This window comes from Oxyura jamaicensis, chromosome Z (assembly GCF_011077185.1).
Source record: "Oxyura jamaicensis isolate SHBP4307 breed ruddy duck chromosome Z, BPBGC_Ojam_1.0, whole genome shotgun sequence".
Lineage (NCBI taxonomy): Eukaryota > Metazoa > Chordata > Aves > Anseriformes > Anatidae > Oxyura > Oxyura jamaicensis.
Window position 1 is genome coordinate 73,445,287 of NC_048926.1, and position 17,749 is coordinate 73,463,035.

At 38.8% G+C, this 17,749-nt stretch overlaps 1 long non-coding RNA gene across 1 annotated transcript; it reads right to left on the bottom strand.

Moving 5' to 3' along the window:
- Positions 1–432: 432 nt before the first annotated feature.
- Positions 433–15,463, bottom strand: LOC118156550. Its single transcript, XR_004746314.1, has 3 exons — positions 15,452–15,463; positions 14,207–14,209; positions 433–812 (listed from the first exon to the last, which is right to left on the bottom strand). It is a non-coding gene; the product is annotated as an uncharacterized LOC118156550 (long non-coding RNA).
- Between the last annotated feature and the right edge of the window lie 2,286 nt (positions 15,464–17,749).

Below are 17,749 nucleotides of genomic sequence, written 5' to 3' on the forward strand. Positions count from 1 at the left end.
ATGTGGATGATCTTTTATTGTTAGGACAGGAGAAAACAGTTGTGAAGGAAGCCACTAACAAACTATTCGACTTTCTGGAAAACAGGGCTTGAAATCATTGTAAAATAAATTAAAAACCATAGGAAAAGTAGTCAAGTATTTAGGGCATCTAGTGTCTGAGGGATTGAAGAATAGGGACTGAAGAATAAATCCAGAGGATTCAGGGAATTGTTGAGCTACCCCTACCCAAAACTAAAAAGAACTAACAAGTTTTAAGAGAAAGAGGATTTTAAGGAATTAGGAGTCATGAAGTCCAAAGGAAAACAGATACTCCCTCATGGAAGAGAAATGCTGAGTAAAGTACTAATGAGGCAAATATTAACTGTTTTACATCAAGAGGGTCGTTGGGGAATTCAAGCAACGTGTGATGCTGTACTATGGAAATATGTATGTGTAGGAATATATATACCCTGGCTGAACAAGTGCACAGGAGTTGTGTAGTATGTCAAAAGGTAAACAGGAAAATTATCTGCACTCAGCCCAAAGGGGGCAAGAACCAGGAATTCAATGCTTCCAAAATGTACAGGTAGATTTTACAGAACTCCTTAGAGTAGGTAGATTTAAATACTTATTAGTCTTGGTAGTTCATTTGTCAGGGTGGGTGGAAGCTTTCCCTTCAGTATCTGCTACTGCGAACATTGTAACTGAAGTAATTCTAGAACAAATAACTCCCAGGCATGGAATTGTTGAAAATATTGACTCTGATCAAAGAAATCACTTTATGTCAGAAATATTGCAAGGGCTAATGTGGACTCTAGGAATTAAATGGAAATCTCACACTCCTTGGCATCCTTCATCTTCTGGAAGGGTGGAGAGGATCAGACAGTACAGAAGCAATTGACTAAGTTCTGGAAACAGCTTCCCCAAACGAAGTGCTTACCTTTGGCACTTCTCCGAATTCAAACTGGACCAAGAAAAGATGTGGGAGTTTCACCATATGAAATGTTATTTTGATTGCTGTACATGGTTAAAGAGAATGAGTTACCTCAGTTCGAAACAAAAGAACTATATACTCGAGCTGTCTTCCTCTTTGTCATCTCTCAGGACCCATGGACTGTTAGCTCAAACCCCACCCTGGGAAGTCCTGATCCATCCATTCCGAGCAGGAGATTGGGATCTGATGTGAACATGGGGAGAATCGAAGCTGCAACCTGAGTGGGACGGACTGTTCCAAGTGCTCCTGATTCCTGAGACAACAGTAGGAATGGCTGAGAAAGGATGGACTAATACCTGGGGACATCACCCAATGCCAGGACTTTTCAACTATGATGAAGAGAGGCTTGGCAACTACATCAGCCAGTTCCCTCAGTACCCTGGGATTCATGTCATCAGGTCACATAGACTTGTACATGTTTAGATTCATCAGGTGGTGTCGAACCTGCTTTCGCTTACAGTGGGTGGGACTTTGATCCCCCAGCCTTCAACTATGGGTTCAGGGAAATGAAAGACTTGGGAAGCCCATCTACCAGTGCAGACACAGGCAAAGAAGTTGCTGAGTACCTCAGCCTTCTCCATGTCTGTTGTTACCAATTAATCAGATATAGAAACTCACTCCTAATATAATAAATTAGCGACCTATAATCGCTTACACACTACTATTTTCACCCCTCAGTCTATTTTCACAAGTGCTAAAGGTGCATGGTGGCCCTCGGGGACTCCTCTGGCAGCCCAAGGGAGGCTGTGTCCTCTCTTGTGCTGTTCCTCAAGGCTCTGTGCAGAAGGGATGCCACCTGTCACACAAGGGCTGGGGGATGGGAAAGAAGCACTCACACAACCCCTGAGAATTGGCAAGAGTTGTTTATTGCTGGGACATCTTGCAGGCAAGCCTGTGGGATGTCCGTGAGATTTGGGGGCTACAAGCTAATGCCTGGGACTGGGCCTGAGAAGTGAGTTGTCCGGGCACTCCTGTGATGCTGTTTGTGCTTTCTGATGGCACAGAGTGAAGACGTGCCAGGATATTCCCAAGTCCATTCTGGCTGTGGTTGATCCACTTTCACTGTCTCCTCCTTATCTTCTGCTGGATCCAGCTCCATGGGCTCCACGGTGTTGGTCAGGAGGATAAGCCAGTCTTTGCCCAGGACTGCCCAAACAGGATGCCTTTGATTCGGCATTTTTTCTGGCCAGGGTGCTGCACCAGGATGGTCGACCTGTTTCACCCTGAGGTCCCATACCACTGTTGGCTTGATTTTCACACCTGCAGTGCCAATGATATTGCTTGTATGCATCTGTGGGCTAAGCACCAGATGTCCCTTTTGCACTGCTGTATCTGGTGCTGCTGGCACTCTATCTCTGCCCACAACACTTTTCCTTGTCAGCTGCCCTCCTTCTTGGTGCTGCTCTGGACGGCATGTCTGTCCTCTCAAGCCAGGCAGAGCCAGTTCTTTCCTTGCTGCCTCTAGTCTCCTAATAGCTGACCGAGTGGTGGGCCAGTGACAGGGGTCCTGTTTTATAGGGCCCGCAGCAAAGGCTGGCAGTGGTGGCCACTGTGACCTCAGCAAGCCTCTGTGATGAAGTGGCCCACAGGTGGCCAAAGGCAGCTGTGTTGGGAGTGGCCTGGAAGATGTCCTTACATGGAGGAAGGAGGAGGGTTGGGGGGGCTGAGGGACCCTTTTCTGGGGCTGGGTCCCCTGGGCCATTTGGCTTGCCTGAGAGAAAGGCAGCCCCTTGACTACAGGGACTGCCCTGCACCTCCCGTGTACCACACGACGTTTTCCAGTTCAGGCTCTGGCCTCTCATCAGTGTAACATAAAATCACGGAAACATTAAGGTCGGAAAACACCTCCAGGACCATCTGGTCCAACCACCCCCCTACCACCAATGTCACCCAATAACCCACGTGCCCAAGCACCCCATCAACCTTTACTTGAACACCCCCAGGGACAGTGACTCCACCACCTCCCTGGGCAACCCGTTCTGGTGCCTACTGCTCTTTGTTATCTATTACATATTATTAATATTATCTATAATCTATTATCTTTTATTAATATTTTATTAATAGTTATTAATTAATTTAATAAATATTAATATTTAATATATTTTCTAAATATCTGTTTTCTAATATCCAACTGATATCATTGAGATTTACTACTTTGAAAATGAAAATTAATTCTGCTTTATGTAGGTAATTGAAAAATTAGTAAACCTGGGGTGGGGGAGGGGGGAATGAATGGTGTGTGAATTAGAAAATGCTATTGTAAATATCTCAGCTATAATTGAAGAACTAGAAAATAAGTTTGATAAGTTTGCAAAAATAGTACTCTAGAATCAAATAGTATTAGATTTATTAATAACCTCATAAGGAGGAGCGTGTACAGTAATTATTAGTAGTTGCTGTATATATGTAGATCAAATGGGATGAATTTGACAGATCTCAAAAATATTTGGGAAAAAAACAATCAAACAAAAAAACACAACAAGATCCTACATAGAGTAGCTCAAGATGACAATTCCTGGGGTTTTAGAAACATTTGGGAGAACCTAACTTTGTGGTTACCTGAATAGAATTGCTCAAACAACTATTTGTTGGTATTGTAATAACAGTGGCATTGTATATCTATCATCCCCCATGACATCTGAAGAAGAATATTGCACATTAATGTTGGAAAAACTCAACAGTGCAGTATGTAAAGAGGTGCAAAAACAACAATAGGTGTAAGAAAAGAAGAGTGGGGAATTATGAGAAACAAAGTTGCGTTTTTGCAGTAGAGAATTATTTTTCTTATTCGAAAGTAGTTGTGTAGTCATAATAAGGAGAAATGCTAAGTAGATAGGTGGACTGTAGAAGGACTCACTGTTCCAAAATAAGGTAGAAGCTTGAGAAAAAGAGGATGAGCAGTGTGAGAACAGTAAAACAAAGATCACAAGTTCTCAAAACATAAGAAAGGAGAAATTAAAGGGTTGAAAAAAAAAAACACGAAAAATTGTACATGTATGGTATAAAGGGGCATCGAGTTGCTTGTGAACCTGTAGTACTCAGCCAATGAGGAAACAGGGGAGGTGATCAGGCGTTGGGTAATAGGGAATAAAAGGTTATGATTTGTTTACTAAAATGTGTTCCTGATTGACAGGATGCCCACCATTGCAATTGCAAGTAAAATAAGCTTCAGTTACAATGTTCTTGCACTCTGTTGGTCTCAAAAAGAAGTGAGAGGAGCTCTAGATGGTTTGGAGGCCATTAATTCTGCACCAGGAAGAGTGGTTGCAAGTATGAAACATTTATCATTTAAAATTTCTATGAAGTATACAGGTAAATCCAACCTTTTATTCACAAAGGAAAATTACAAGTTAGATGCTAGTCTTCAGATTAAAGATGTAATGAATTCTCATTCTCCAGGAGCTACTTGTACATCCTACTATTGGTACAAATGTATTTAACTATACATGCTAGTTAAATGTGTGAATGTAAAGCCCACTTTTATTTGATTCATCCTTTGGTCAAAGCACTGGGTTTTAAGGTTGAAGTCTTCTGCCTTTGGCTAGTTGTGTTCATCAGAGAATGTCACAGCCCTTTATGTCACCTTGCCTTTCTTCAATAGGACTGAAACACATTAAAAATAAACCCTTCAAAATATGTATTTAGGCCACACATGAAACAGCCTTCTCAAACACAAGAAATATAAAATTCTTGGACTGAATTACTTTAAAAATTTGATCCAAAAATGTCTTAAATATATTTCTGTGTGACATGGTATTCTTAATGCCTATCAGAAGAATCAGGCAATGGGCCTAGGTAAATACATGGAGGTAGCAAAATATATCATCTTAAGATAATCACTTCAGACTCTTATGTTTGAGACTCTGACAAATTCTACCCAGCTAGTGCTCATGCACTACTGCTGTCTACAGAAATGAATCTAACCTTGCTTTTACATTCATATTTAATATCCACTGTGATATCCAGATTCCTGTTCTGGAGTTAAGGATAGAACTGCATCTTATAGCTGATGCTGCAGTGGATGTCCAAACATCATAGCATATAGTGTGGTGTAATACTGGTATTTGAAGGTGTTTAGGGATTTTTGTTGCAATACAGTATTAGATGCTGCAGATAAATACTGAATTTATTCTTCAAAGATATATTATAGCACTTACACAACTAATTATCAATATTATAATTTATTGGATGTTATTTATTTATTTATTTATTTATTTTTCTCATATATGAAGCTACAATATGGAGGTTTTACATCTAGAACCCCAACATGTTACTTAGGGTTACTTTCTGCTGCTAAAGGTGGAAAACAGATTCCCAACTATGAGCCTTGTCTGTAAGAATGTGAATCTTTTGTGGGATGGCTGGTATCCACAACGGAAGCTGTAAATTAACTGAGGAATATGGCCACAAATCAGTGCTTGCTCACTGGCAACTGAGGAAGTACATTTAATGCCCAGCTAATGCTCAGCTTGAGCTCTTGTTTGTCTGAACTCACTCTGTTTCACAGCAGTCTGGGACAGGCCAGGAAATGTACCTCAGGGTAATTAGGATACTTTCTGGGTGATTAAAGTGGCTCTGCTCTTGACCTTCAGCCTTTCTCATTATCACACCATCCACAGTGTGATAATAATTGCATAAAAATTCATGGCTTGTCATATCTCATTGCTTAAGCAATGAATGCTACACTATGCATTATAAGGCTTATGTTTTGTTCTGTATTATGAAGCTGCAAACCTGGAAAACTAAGCCCTCAGATTAATGATAGTGAGGGAGCTCTGAGGTAAGAATTCCTCTACGCAGATCTTTTCTCTAAGCAAGAACAAAGCTGTCCAGTTCCTTGCAGACCCACCTGTCTCCTGTGGGTCTTCCGAGTACAGTTCTAACATGGTAGATGGCTTGGAGTAGCAGTTAGATGTATCTGTGCTTGGCCTGTGTCCCTTCCCTTCCCTTCCCGTCCCTTCCCTTCCCTTCCCTTCCCTTCCCTTCCCTTCATGTTGATGGGCCCAGGAATGATCTTAGTCTGTGCTTGCATTTCATGAGTAAAAGACAACTTAGTATATGTATCACTACAGAAAGACATTACCATAAATATCACATACATTCTATATGATGCTAAGCTCAATAAGTGGATATTGAAAATATTATAAAGTTTCAGTGGCCTAGGGTTGTTGAATTATGGTAACATCAGTGATAACTGTATGAACTGATTGCCTGAGAACTTCTAGTCTCAGTTCAAGAACCAAAAAAAATAAAAAAATAAAAAAAATCAATGTAGCTTCTGTTCAAGAAGAGAAAAAAGAAATATTCAAAGCTATCAGTTCAATCAGGAAATAAATTTACTCTAGGATCTTTATTTTCAGATTTATTCTTAATGAGTTAAAAAGAATCTCATTAACTATGTAGTTTAAAGATGGTGTAATCTGAAGTTGTTAGAAATACAAAGAGTGTCAAGATACCCAGCTAAGTGCTGTTAAATAACCCTGCTAATTACAGTTATTAAAAAACAAACAAACAAATCAAATGAAACCAATCAAACAAACAAACAACAAACAAAAAACCCCATCACATTATTAACTGTTTTTATCTACAGCATTTCTGGCTATATAATAAAATTTCCAGAGGCAGACGATTTGACCAATTCACTCACTGACTGAGTCTACAGCTAGGTTTGTGGGTAGTGCACACAAACCTTTATCCTTAATTAGATTATGCCAGAAGATAATGGTTATCCATTCTGCTTCTCATCATTTTATTAAGCATAACACAATATGGAGTAGAAACAAGGCAGTTTCATATAATCCTATGTGGGATCATATGACAATTTGAAGCAGTCTGTGAATCTTTCTTCAGAGGAACACATTAAGGAAGTATTTGCTGATCCTTTGATCTAAACTTCTCGTATTTTTATCAAATTTTGAAATTTGGTTGTGCCATCCAGGCCACCCAATTAAAACAAAAGCCACACAGAGTACAGTAGTTGCTCTTGCAAATAAGTATAAGTTCATGATTTTTCTAGGAACCAGCTCTTTCCTGAGCCTGGGGAACAATGCTCATATACAACTGCTTAGCTTTATAAAGCCAGCATGATGAGGTCAGCAAGTCCATGCAGAATATAAAGTAAGCAGCCAAATACAAAAGCTTTTTTCAGTTCTTTTATGTATCAGTTTTGGATCACCTAGTTGCTTATTATATTCTGCTTCATACATTCCTTTACAGTTTAAGAAATATTTGATAAGCATTAATATTTTCATTGTTGAATTTCTATTACTTAATTAGTATTTCCTTTTATTCACTTCTAAGCATAATCCAGTAACAACCGAAAAAGTAAATCTGTTAATTCAGTAATATATAAAGAGGTCAAGTTTTAGTCTCAAAATACCATTGTACTTCTGTTTTAATGGCATTGTAATTAAATATTACGTAATGTTTTGTACTGTATAGATGAAAATAGTGTAGGAATAAGAAAGATTGCTTAAAAAACAGCAAATGTGTGGTCTCTGGAGGTAAGAGACCTCCTGAGCCTCCACAGCCCCAAGGACCTGACCAATGAGCTCATTCTTAAACCACATTGGACTGCATCAAAAACCATACACTCTTGTAGCAGCTGCTTGGTCACACTGTCCTTCAGCTATCTCAGGAGGATTACTTAAAACCCTTTTATATCAGGATCTTCATTTAGATTACACCCCAGCCTGCTGGAAAACATTGAGACAGAATTGTTTTGATCAAAATATCAAATGAAATCCCATGAGCCTCTGCTAAATCCAAGGTAGGATTACAGGTAAGCATGATCTTCCTCAAGATGATAAAGTAGGAAAAAGTGTTTCCCAGCATCCAAAAATGCAACTTACTAACAGAATGAAGCATTTATCCTTTGATGTTTCTCCTATATGAGATTTCCATTGCTAAAATTGTACCCAGCATTAAAGTGATGGTGATAGTAATTTGGGGAAGGTCAAGAACATTAACATGTATATTTAATTAATCTGCTCCTTTGCCACTGAAGTAAATAGGAGCAGGGCCAATTAGTGACCTACGCCACGTTCCAGAATTTACAGCAGATTGCAGGTCCCTTTCTTTTTCCCTTGTTAAGCAAAAGCAAAAAGCATGTAAAGAATTTGATGGGTTACTTGATGTAACAAAACTGTATTGGCAAAGACTGTGGAGAAGTTGTCTCATGTCCTATTTTCCAAGACAAGACAAAACACAGAAATACCACTGTACAGACTTATTGGCTAGAAAGAGCCTAAAAGTTTGTGCAGAGTTTTAAAGAAGAAAATTTAAAGATACTCCTGGGGATAGGTCTCCAAGTCATTGTAAACTGTCAAGGTGTGTAAAGTTACTAGCAGAAATAGTGATATTGAAATTAAAAATAATTTATTTTAACTTGTAGTGGGTTTACGTGGCAAGGTTTTGGTAGCAGGGGGCCATAGGGGTGGCTTCTGTGAGAAGGATCTAGAAGTTGCCCCATGTTTGGTAAGAGCCCCACTGCTGACCAGAGCTGAGCCAATAAGTGATGTTTTGTGCCTCTGTGAGAGCATATTTAAGACAGGGAAAAAAAAAAAACACTGCGCCACGCAGCAGCTGGGAGAGTGAGAGGAGTGAGGAACAGCCTTGTAGGCACCAAGGTCAGTGAAGAAGGAGGGGGAGAGGTGTTCCAGGCACTGAAGCAGAAGTCCCCTGCTGCCTGTGGTGAGGACCATGGTGAAGCAGGTTGTCCATCTGCAGTCCTCCTGTAGCCCATGGAGAGGGGACCATGTAGGAGCAGGTGACCTGGCAGGAGGTGCTGCCCATGGGGGATCCAGGTTGGAGCAGTTTGCTCCTGAGGGATGGACCCCATGGTACGGACCCATATCTGGAGCAGTTCTTGAAGAGCTGCTGCCTGTGGGAAACCCATGCTGGATCAGTTCAGCAAGGACTGCATCCTGTGGGAGGGACCCCACAGCACAGGGGAAGAGAGTGACCGAGAAGGAGTGGCAGAGAAGAAGCGCTATAGATCCCCATTCCCCCATTCCCCTGTGCTGCTTGGGGGGAGGAGGTGGAAGAGGGTGGTTGGGGGTGGGGTTGGGGGGAGAAGGTGCTTTTGGTTTCTTTCCTTTGTTTCTCACTTCTCTAGCCTGTTCGTAATAGGCAATAAATCTTACTATCTCCCTATGCTGAGTCTGTTTTGCCCATCACAATAATTACTGTGCAATCTCCTCATCCTTATCTCAACCCTTGAGCCTTTTTCATCATATTTTCTCCCCATTCCTCTTTGAGGAGGGGGAGTGAGAGAGCAGTTGTGGTGGATCTCAGCTACCTACTCAAGTAAAACCACCACAGAACTGGACAAAATGAATGCTGCCAGAAAAAAATGTTGTACTGAACTGTCAAGTAATGCTGTTGTCACTCTTTAAGCCTGGCATACATGTATAAACTACCAGGTCTGCCAAATGGTTCATCTGAAACAGTTTCCTGTCTGTTAGCAGATGTTCTGAATTGTTTTTACTGTCTCTGGGATATAAGCACCATGCAAACTTAGACTGCAACTTACTCACACTTAAAAATGCAAACCTGGATGTGTTTCACATGGGTGAGGTACTTACACTGGTCCCTGAGGTAACGGAAGCTGTTGATGATGTTGCTTTAACACTGCATGATAAAATGGAATATTTTTGTGTGTTTGTCTTCTTTTCAAAGAATAGATAATTCTTCTCTCATTTACACAAGAATAACAAGGGAATTAATTAATTACATTTTAACATATAAAGATAAAGCAAGAGAAGAGTTTGGGACACATTCTTCTGATAAAACTCGTCTGAGTATTAGTTTACAACAGTTACCTTATGAATTGGAATAGTCTGTAATAAAAATATTTTATGTGTTTTATATAAGAAGGGCAGATCTTTTTTATTCATGTGATTCCATTCAACTTTCCTGTTTGGATCACCATGTTTATAATTAGGGCTTTTCTTCTGCCTTGACTTTTTGTTACTAACACCTTTTTTTCACCACTACAGAAGGGTTGAAATTGACCAAATATTTATATATCTACTCAGTCTGCACAAAGTTCAAACTCATTAACCATTCAGCTTTTCTGAAACTACTTTTTTCTATGCATCTCCCAGGGTGATGTGAATGCTAGCTAAGAAATAGCTTACTCTTTTCTAGCTAAAATGACTTTTCTCTTAAGTTTGCATGAGTGTCACAAGTCATACTGATCCGTCTTTTAAAACATAAAAGAATGCAACTCAGCGAAACTCTTGGATATCAAGTTGGTATAGACCTGGGGTTTTGGATGCAACTGTTTGTTTCACCTCTATCTGTGGCATCCACCATGCATGCAGATCCAATAAAGTCGCTGTGGTGAAGCAGCTATTCCAACCAGTCACAACTTTCCCCATTAAATGACTCTCCCATGATCCAGGCAGAAAATGACAGCTGGTCTAAATGTTCTTAGAGAAATCTGTAATATTCAACAGCCTCATGCAAGCTTTGGTGAAGTGTAGATTTTGTAATGTTCTGTAGCAGGGAACAGCACCTTTAAACTGGAAATGCTGGGATAGTTGATCAAATATTTTTTATGACCGATAACAGCTGTTCCATGTCCTATCTGTGCCAGAGGCCCAAATGGGATTTCAAAAGATGTTTCTCTTTAAAAGGTTGTCTTCTAACATAAACACTTGCATAATGGAGCACATAGGCTCTTCTGATAATATCTGCATTTCTTGTTAGACAAGGGACCTTCATTTCCCTAACCATGAATTCAAAACAGTCACTAAGGCTTAGCTCAGTCTGATGAATATAATAAATTGCAAAAAAAATTGGCTTATCGCTGGCCTAATATTTAAGGCTCCACACATTTTCCCTTTGTTTTCAACATGCACTCCTTTGCAAATTTGTTTCAGTGTTTATTTACATATGTTCTGAATACACAGAGTAATCAGTACAGAACAGATATTTGGTGAACTTACAAGTAATTTCTAACCTAAGGATGTTATGTTGCACAGCACTGCAGTTTAATTCCATGGAGTTATGTGTTTCCTTCTTACATAAAGCAACATTTGTGCTGAGGCAGAGGCAGTAGGCTGTGCAACCCCAAAATGAGTCTGAAATGGTTCCATGCCCAGGAACTGGGGTGCACTTCTGAGTTCTACAGTTTAGATACAGCTTCCACATGTGAATTTATTTATTTATTTATTTAATTAATTAATTACTTAGCATTAATAATAATTTTAGCTTAGTGGAGGGCCACTACAAGAGCTGACATCTGTTCCTTGATATGTCACATATAATTACTTATGGGCAGTTATGTCCCAGCCCACAAAATTAAAATAGAAAAGGGGAGGCTTCAGGAGCTTTGAAATACTTTCTGCATTTATTGGTGAATCACTGGAATCACTTCAGACTCAAAAATCAGTGTCAGAAAACTAATAAAGTAGGACAAACCCCAGTTCCAAAGTTTTAGGTCTGAAGGTCTGTAGGTACAAAAAGTAATGGACACACTCCTTGCTCATAAGAAGCCACTGTCTTTGATTGACTAAGTTGCTTTTTGACTTGATTAATGTTGACTGTATTAACTTTCTGGCAACAAAATAAGAACTGCTGCTGTTGAGGCATTTCTGTGCCTTGCTTGTTAGGCAACACTGAAATGTGGCTAGCCTATCTGAATTCCATTGACACCACAATCTGCTCTGGCACCGATACATTAAGTTCACTTCATTTCCTTCTACTGCATATTGATATTGTTGGTAACAGAGATTCATCACCGACACTAAAAGCATAGAAAAAATATAATTAAAGTATTTGTTTTATTCTTCATGTAGATATTCTTCTTAGCATTTCTGCATCATCTAGCAGGTGGGATACAGCTTACTTCCCCCTCCAATTGCACTTACTGTTTTTGTTACATTTGTTATTAAGCTATTATTTTTTTTAAAGACTGATGCTTTATAACTTTTATTTAATAACTAACAAAACAAACAAGCAACAAAAGCAAACTAGGAAGAAGGATGCCACCAGTCTTTAGAATGATATTTCTTCATTATTTATTCCAATGAAAATGTCTCCTGTGAGGAAACATTTGGGGAGAGTCAGAAATGAAGATTGTCCTGTTATAATTTCTCTTGAGCAGGCTAATTTTATCCATGTGCATGGTGCAGAGAAACAGAAAGTCTAAAAAGCAACTGTGGACTCTTCTAGAAGAATTCAGCTTTTCATTGCCTAATTCCATTTTTAATCATGTGGCATTAAGTTGTTTCTTAGCTGGTACTGAATTGCTTTGCTAGGTAATGAGGGAATGCCAAGCCGGGGCTTGACTCAACTGCCCTTCATCCAAGGTTTGGAGTGAGACTTCTGCTGGGGTTGCGGGAAAAGGTATTTCCCCGACGCCCTCCTCTCCCTCTTTTGCTCTCTCAGTCTTTTTCTCAAGCGCGTGCACTCTCATCTCAGTACAAATGCTTGCAGGCAGATTAAATTGGCTGTGGTTTGTGGTGCATAGAAATGATTAAAAAAAAAATGACAAACAAACCAACAAACAATAAAACTTGGTTATTGTTTGAAAGCAATCATGATTTATCCACTTGTTTAGATACTTTTTTTTTTTGTAATAAATCAATCTGTAGTAGCACTACCTATCTACACATAGCACCGCTGCTTCAAAAGAAAAGTTGCACCCTGTATGCTCTCTTATTAGTACACACTTGATTTGATATACTAGAAGTGTGTTAAATCTAAATTCAATCTGACTAAAAGTTGATTTCCATGTCTGTAAAATTCCAACTATTTGAGTTTAGAGCACCTGAGTGTTGCCTTGTAGACACAGAGCAGAGTTATTCTCGACTTTAGGCTTCACAAAACTCTCATTTTCACCAAAACTCTCACTGGGGGAAGACAACATGAACATGGATAATGACACACAACTGCTTCTTATCTCCACAGGGCTCCCTCATGACCGGAGTTGTGTGGCATTAGTAGATGCTGCATGAATGTGAACATACAGAGACTGGTACGTTCATGCAAACAGTAAGCCTCCTGTTCCAGACATGGCTTTGCTGGTGAGTGGTTTGCCTGATTGATGATATTAATGCCTTTGGGCAAATGCTGGTATTTGCACTTTTTTCAGTTACTACAAAAAAGCCTTTGAAATTCTTATAAGTCTGTGGGATAGTAATGATCCTTATGCAAAATGAACTAAGATGTCAAAATTCAGCAGAGCAGCACTCTTAAATACAGGTCTTGCAGAGTAACAAGAAACTACATATATATTCTCACTTAGTGGGCAAAGAGATGGATTTGCTTCATGGCTCATCTCTCTAACACAGTCTTTATTTGACATAATACCAGTGTTACTCAGGAATTTAACCTATCCCTCTGGTACAACTCACCCTAAACATCTCATGAGAGGTGCCAAGGGTGAAGTTGGTGGACGTTAAGCTTGTAGCAATAAAATCATATGTTTTCCAAGAAATGGTGTAGAAGTAATTCAAGAGGGAACATCTGCAACTTGTAAGATTTAGGAGCTAGGTCAATGCTGGCAGGAATTTAATTTAATTCTTCCACTGTAGGTGTTACATCATAAAAGACACTTCACTTGGACCAAGATAAAAGATCTCATCTTCTATGTGAGATTTAGAGTTTGTGTGTGGTATGTTGAAGGGAGATCAACAATTGGAGCTATAGGAGAGTGGATGGAGACAGACCCATGTTGCTGTTGTTTTCGTTTGTTTGTTTGTTTTCAGAAACTTGCCTGGCAGTTGGAAACAGTGACCCAGACTTTCAGGTGTGCATCAGAAGGTTAAAATAACTGAAATTCAGTACTGTGATCCCACTTTTCCTTTTTTGCTTCCTCTGCTGACTCAAAGGGCTCATCTCAAATACAGGCCACAAGTATTATTTGTGTCAAGGATTGTCTTATGTCCACACATTTCGTAAAGCTGAATTTCAGCATTCTGCAAGTGAAAAGCAGAGCAACTTTCTCCACCTCAAGCCACTTCACTGGCTCAGTGTTTAATCTAAAAATAATTCCTACTTCCTACTAAGGCAATGCCTATAGCATTAGTAACATAAACAGAAACTAGTGCCTACTGAACGGTATACCTGGACTCTGATACAGTATTTCAGGTTCTCTCTCTTCACCTACTGTTACCCAATGTACTTCCCTTCTTGTAATTATTCTGATAGTTTACTAGGCTAGTTTCATTACAATTAATCTTTAAGAGCCTATCTAGCATTGGTGTGGTCATTTCCTCCCACTTCCTGAGCCCTTATAGTAGATTTTGGCAAGAATATTCATAGTGGTATATAGAAGTACATATAACTTATATAACTGTAACCTTAATTATACAGTCATTTATATGCCTAAAGATATATACACACACATTTACATCTATGTATCTATACATAAACATGTAAAACAAGCCAGTGAACTCCCATTTATGAACACATATTTATGGTTTTATTACTTTTCTTGTTGCATTTTATTTGATACTGAGATTCACAGATATGAATTGTACAGATTCACAAAGAGGATGATACATGGCAACTCTCATGGTTTTATTTTGGGGAACTTTCATCTGTTTTTACTCTGCAATCTTTACAGTTTTCAGTTAAGATTTGTTAAACCAAAGACCTTGGTAAAAACCTTTGTTGTAAAAGTTGTTATTTTATTAATAGTGACCTTTTTAACAGGCTTTCCCACATTTTCATCTCAGTAGTGAGAGCACTGCTGAACAGCAGAATAGCATTTTGATTTCTCTAGGAATAAAAAAGAGGAAGTGAAAAGACAGAGATAATGCTTGGGAAATGAGTTTGCATCATTGGTTCCAGTAGTGTAAAGCACTTGTGAAGCAATTAAGATTGCACCAACTTGTAAAGTTTCATTTGATTTTGCCTCTCCCTTTTGTTTGGAATTCTCGATTGATTAGGAAACTGGTAGAATTTCTGGAAGTCTTTTTTTGTTTGTTTGCTTGTTTCATAGAAAAGAAAGAAAAAGAAACATACAAAGCATACTAATGGCAAAATAATCTGGCATCAAAAATTTTGGAATAGTGGTCCGTTTATCTTTTACCACTCCAGAGCAGAAGAACTTGAGGTGCAACTTTTTATACTTCTGCAATAATCTCCATCATGTTATACTTTGCTGAAACAGTAGCAGAATTTCATCTGGTTTAACTTGCCTTTGTGGATGGGTTCATTCTGCAGATATTTTGTGCAAGAGACAGAGAAAAATTGCACCCCATTAGCTCTTCCTCTTTCAGGCTTTGTTCCTGTACCCAGATGCATTGGGATGTGATTCATCATACACTGGATGAAATTAAAGCTGTCTCAAATCACACTATAATGTTCTTTTCCATCCAACTGTTGTTTTTCAGTGCTTTTGGGAGTTCCTTGAATACTTTAGGGTAATCCTGTTTTCACAGACTCTCTCCCCACTGAGATAATTCTGAAATATTTCACTTACATGCTAAGGAAATAAAGATCTGTGAGAGAAATAAAAACAATGTAAGTTTCTAAGGGCAGGAGTTCAGTTCAGATAATACGTGACAGGGACTACACAGGTTCTTAAATAAACAGACAAAATTGCATATGCTTAACTGTCACTGGAAAACTACACATTTTTCCTGTTATAATTTTATTATGTTAAAACCACTGATAAAAGATCTGCAGAGAAACATGCTGGGATGAATTAGTTCAATAACTGCTACTGTTTCATTATGATGATTTAAGCTTTCTACAAATGTCATGGCATTAACATTTTATGCAGAGCCATAAAGAAATGGATGCTGGAAGAATCATCAGCCTTTTTAAAAGTCAGCACTTTTTGCCTATCTTTACGATAGTCACTCTGCAATATTAAATGGCAACATTGCCACGAGAATTATGTATGTAGTATGCTTGATTCGGGCATCTGGCCATTACAGGAATGAAACTGCCAACGGATTCAACAGCAATCTCCATCACAGTACTTGGGCATGGTTCAGCTGTCCATTTGTATTTGGCAAATATTCCTAATAAGTCTCCCCCAGGGCAAATAACCTTTTAATAATATTTTCCCTTTGAATTTGTTAAAGAGATACCTGTTCTAATATATAGTTTGTGCAGCAATATGTTCTGAGTGATGGTTCCTTCCTGCTTGCCCCCTTGACCTTCTTCAGCCCATCGTTGACAAAGCCGTGAAGACAGCCTGTGCCCAGCGACCACTGGGCTTAGGTCTGGCTTCTTACCAAAACTAGCCCAGATTTGTTGTGGGCATGCCAGCACTGCGAACGATTCCACCTCCCCACACTGCTGCAAAGGCTACACCTTTCTCTTGTACCCACTTGTACTACAACATTTTAGTAGATCTTTGTTGTTAGTCTTTATTTCTGGGAAACAATGAAAATAGAAAGAGTCGATGCACTCAGGGTATATTTCCAAAAAAGCACATCACTACTTTTAAAAATTAATTGGAAAATGTTACCAATCCATATATATCATATCAGATTATTGTAAACTTGTAAGTGAAATATAAATATAAATGACAGACTACAGATATGACAGGAGGAAGTTTTGTTGAATTTTCAACTGTAAGGGATTTTGAACACAGAAACAGTGGTTAAATGCCTTGCACATTAAACAAATTCACTCAATATCTCTTCTATACCTTCTGTTTTATATCAAGGACAACACACAGTCAGTAACACAGATTTAAACAAAAGTTTAGCAAAAATCTTTAGTACATCCCTGTCAAATCTTCTTCCTTTTTTTTTTTTTTTTAAACAAACAAACAAACAAACAAACAAAAAACATTTATCACATTTATCATTCATCTATCCCTTGTACATTCCTGTCACTGGTGTGCCATGTGACTGTACTGCCAACCAGCTCATCTTTCCCTGCATGTCTGATAGTGATAGGCTTATTTTGAAGAAGCAGCCATACAGTTGAGTGCAACAAAATCTGAAGACAATTAGTTTTCTTATTATTTTTGTTATTATTATTCTATCACCAGCATTAAAGTCAAACTGTCAGAGCTTTTTAAAGAAACTTGTATGCCACAAGACCAGAAAATTGCCACAGGCAAAAGGAAGACAAGTCTGGGGATAATTTTGCTCAGATAGTTTAAGCAGAGCAGAGGTTTTTCTTGTTGAGCTCCCTGGAGGAGCAAGCAGAGCAATGATGCTATGGCAAACACACACTTAGCACCATGCTCATGAATAATGCAGCAACCGAAGATACACAGTTTTAATTCTGCTGCTGGGGTAACAAAGCCAATTATTAAATGGGAAGCCGTGTTATAAAACATAAAACAAACCACATAGGTCTAATCCTTTAAGCAAGTATAATCGCAAAGACTGGTCTCATTAGCAGCTCCCAGGTGTCTAAGCTAGAGTTGTGGACTTCCAGCCTGAACAATGTGTACAAAGAGGCTGCTAAGAAGTGTTAACTGGGAAGTTCCTCACAGACCTTTTATAATGCATGCATGCTAGAAACATCCAAAATAAGTTAACTCCACCTAGCAGTGCTGGATATTTAGTGCTGAGAGCAAACAATGAAACATTACGTTCAGTTGTGTTTGTGGTATTTATTTTTTCTACATTCTATTACTCATTGCTGTTTGGATAAATGCTTCTTATGCCAGAAAATATTATACTGCTTTGCCTACCTAGCTGAGTTGAATATTTACAGCTGGAAAACTCTAAGAACCATCCTTCTTTTAAATAAAAATGCCAAGGGAAATTTAGGAAAATACTTTCAGTATAGCCTTCCATTGGTAGAGTATCTTCCAACTCTAATTGCTTTGATATTTTTTGGTCA